A 4005-nucleotide genomic window follows, 5' to 3' on the forward strand; every position below is an offset into this window, starting at 1 on the left:
TTTGCATTAAATGAATATTGTCTAGAGTAGTATTTTCAAACTCATTTAATGATTTTTTTCACTGTAGGCTTTTGAGTTTTTCTTACTGTTTGCTCTAGAGCTTTCCTATACATATTAACCTATCAGAATCAGCTTCAGATTTATGTTACAGTTGACCCTTGAGCAATGTGGATTTGAACTGTGTGGATCTCCTTGTACTTGGATTTTTTTCAACCAAACTTGGCTTGAAGGTTTGTCAGTTGAATGTGAAACCTGTGTATATGAAGGGCTTACTTTTTGTATATGCAGGTTCTGCAAGGCTGACAGAATTTTTAAAACTCATATTTTTAAAAATATGAATTTATACTGATATTATTTTTACCCATAATCCTCACTATGTGAGTTCTATGGGATACATGGGTGTGCGGAGCAGTGTATACAATCCTGTGTATACAGTGGAACCAATCCCCTGTGTATACCAAGGGACAACAGTAACTTAATTCCACTGAGATATAGAAATGTTACTCCACCTCCTCTTTCCCTTTTTTTTGTGCTATTGTTGTTATACATACCAAATATTTATATTCTACAAACCCAAGAATACATTGTTACAATTATTACTTTATGTAATTTTGTGTTTATTAAAGATGGAAAAAGAATGAGGAGAAAGTATATATTTATAGTGTTTGCTGTATTTAACTTCTTCTTTACCTTGATACTTTTTATTTGTTCTTGTGTGTTTGAGTTACCATCTGGTGTTATTTTCCTAGTCCAAAATTTGCCCCAAGCTACTGCCTTTATTCTGTTTTTGCAAAGTATTCATTTCTATATGTTTTAGGCCCAAGAATACATACATATGTACCTGCAAACATATATACATACATACACGTAGTTTTATATACTTGCTTTGTAAATCAGCCAAGAAAAATGTGTTAGCTCATTTTTGCATTGCTATAAAAATACCTGAGGCTGGTTAATTTTAGGCAAGAGGTTTAATTGGCTCACAGTTCTCCAGGCTGTACAGGAAGCATGGTGCCAGCATCTGTTTCTGGCGATGCCTTAGGAAACTTACAATCATGGCAGAAGGGAAACGGGGAGATAGTGCATCACATGGCAAGGGAGGGAGCAAGAGAGAAGTGGGAAAGTGCACATACTTTTAAGCAACCAGCTGAGCAAGAACTCATCACCAAGGGGATGGTGCTAAGTCATGCATGAGAGATCCACCCTCATGATCTAGTCACCTCTCACCAGGTCCCACCTCCAACATTGAGAATCACATTTCAACACGAGATTTGTAGGGGACACACATTCAAACCATAACAAGAAGAGAAAAGAAGAAATATGCATTTATACTGGTATATATTTTTGCCTTTTTATACTGGTATATATTTTTACCTTTACCCATACTTTTTGTTTTTTCATGTGGATTCACACTTCCATTTGAGTTTACTTGCTTTCAGACTGAAAAACTTCCTTTGGTCTTTTCTGTAAAATATCTCTGCAAGCAATGACCTTTTTTTCAGTTTTGTTTATTTGAGAATGTCTTTATTTCATCTTCATTTTTAAAAGATGTTTTTGCTAGATATAAGATTCATGATCGTCTGTTTTTCCTTTCAGCATTTTGCATATGTTATTCTATTGCCTCTGTCCTTCATTGTTTCTGCTGAGACGTCACACACTAACTTTATTTGGAATCTCTTATATGTGATAAGATGTTTTTCCTGGCCGGGCGCGGTGGCTCAAGCCTGTAATCCCAGCACTTTGGGAGGCCGAGACGGGCGGATCACAAGGTCAGGAGATCGAGACCATCCTGGCTAACCTGGTGAAACCTCGTCTCTACTAAAAAATACAAAAGACTAGCCGGGCGAGGTGGCGGGCGCCTGTAGTCCCAGCTACTTGGGAGGCTGAGGCAGGAGAATAGCATAAACCCGGGAGGCGGAGCTTGCAGTGAGCTGAGATCTGGCCACTGCACTCCAGTCTGGGCCACAGAGCGAGACTCCATCTCAAAAAAAAAAAAAAAAAAAAAAGATGTTTTTCCTTTCTGCTTTCAAGATTTTTTTTTCTTTTGTTCTTTTTCTTTCTTTCTTTTCTTTTTTTTTTTCATACAGGGTCTTTACTCTGTCACTCAGGCTGGAGTGCAGTGGCACAATCATGGCTCACTGCAGCCTTGAAGAGATCCTCCCACCTCAACCTCTCAAGTAGCTGGGACTACAGGCATATGCCACCATGCCCAACTAGCTTAAAACATTTTTTTGTACAGACAGGGTCTACAAAAAAATCACAACACCCTATGTTGCCAGGGCTACTGTCAAACTGCTGGGTTCAAGGTATCCTCCCTCCTTTGCCTTCACAAAGTGCTGGGATTACAGGCATGAACCACTGTGCCTGGCCTAAGATTTCCTTTTTATCTTTGTTTTCAGAATTTTTACTCTCATGTGTCTGAATTTGTGTCTCTTTGCATCTATTTTCCTTGGAGTTCACTGAGCTCAGATATGTAGATTAATGTTTTCTTAACATATTTAGAACATTTTATGCTGTCATTTCTTCAAATAGTTTTTTTTTGTTTCTGTTTTCTTCTTTTTCCTTCTTCTGACATTCTCCTTATGTGTATGTTGGTGCACTTAAAAGTGTCCCATATTTCTCTTAGACTTTCTACATTTTTCTTCATTCTATTTTTCTCTCTGTTCTTCAAGTTTGTTGATTCTTCTGACACTTTAAATCTAGTTTAGTCGAGCCCCTCTATTAAATTTTCATTTCAGTTATTCTACTTTTCAATTCCAGTATTTCCATTAGGTTTTTTTTTTTTTTTTTTTTTTTTTTTAAATTCATACCTCTTAATTGATACTCTCTACTTGATGGGACATTGTCATCATAACTTCCTTTACTAATTTTGTTTTTTTGAGACAGAATCTTGCTCTGTTGCCCAGGCTGGAGTACAGTGATGTCATCTTGGCTCACTACAACCTCTGCCTCCTGGGTTCAAGCAATTCTCCTGCCTCAGCCTCCTGAGAAGCTGGGATTACAGGCATGCACCACCACGCCCAGGTAATTTTTGTGTTTTTAGTAGAGACAGGGTTTCGCCATGCTGGCCAGGCTGGTCTCAAACTCCCAACCTCAGGTGATCCCCCGCCTTGACCTCCCAAAGTGCTGGGATTACAGGTGTGAGCCACTGCGCCCGGCCTCAACTTCCTTTACTTTTTAATGCATCATTTACTTGAGTTCTTTGTACATATATAATGGCTACTTTGAAGCCTTTGTCTATTAAATCTGAAATCTGGCCCCTCTCACGTGCAATTTTTTTTGTTCCTGTGTATGCCTCACACTTTTCTGTTTCTTTGCATGTCTCATAATTTTTTATGAAAATTGGACATTTTAGGTAATAAATTGTTGAGACTATGGATACCAATTTTCCTCTCCCTCTCTGGGGCTTGTTTTTGTTATTTGCTTGAGTGTGTTTTTGTGACTTGTCTAGACTATTTTAATGAAACCTGTTGTCTCCTTGTCATGCATGTCCATGTGAAGAGACCACCAAACAAGTTTTGTTTGAGCAGTAAAGCTTTTTAATCACCTGGGTGCAGGTGGGCTGAGTCCGAAAAGAGAGTCAGCAAAGGGAGTTAGGGGTGGGGCAGTTTTATAGGATTTGGGTAGGTAGTGGAAAATTACAGTCAAACGGGGTTGTTTTCTTGCCAGCAGGGCAGGGGTCACAAGGTGCTCTGTGGGGAGCTACGGACCCTTATTGTCCAGGAGAAGGAATGTCACAAGGTAATGTCATCAGTTAAGGCGGGAACTGGCTATTTTCACTTCTTTTGTGATTCTCCAGTTGCTTCAGGCCATCTGGATGTATAAGTGCAGGCTTGGGCTCAGAGGCCTGACATTCCTGTCTTCTTACATTAATAAGAAAAATAAAATAGTGTTAAAGTGTTGGGGTGGTGAAAATTTTTGGGAGTGGTATGGAGAGATAATGGGCCATGTTTCCCAGAGCTGCTTCAAGCGGGATTAGGGGCGGCGTGGGAAACTAGAATGGGA

Source organism: Chlorocebus sabaeus, chromosome 21 (genome assembly GCF_047675955.1).
Source record: "Chlorocebus sabaeus isolate Y175 chromosome 21, mChlSab1.0.hap1, whole genome shotgun sequence".
Lineage (NCBI taxonomy): Eukaryota > Metazoa > Chordata > Mammalia > Primates > Cercopithecidae > Chlorocebus > Chlorocebus sabaeus.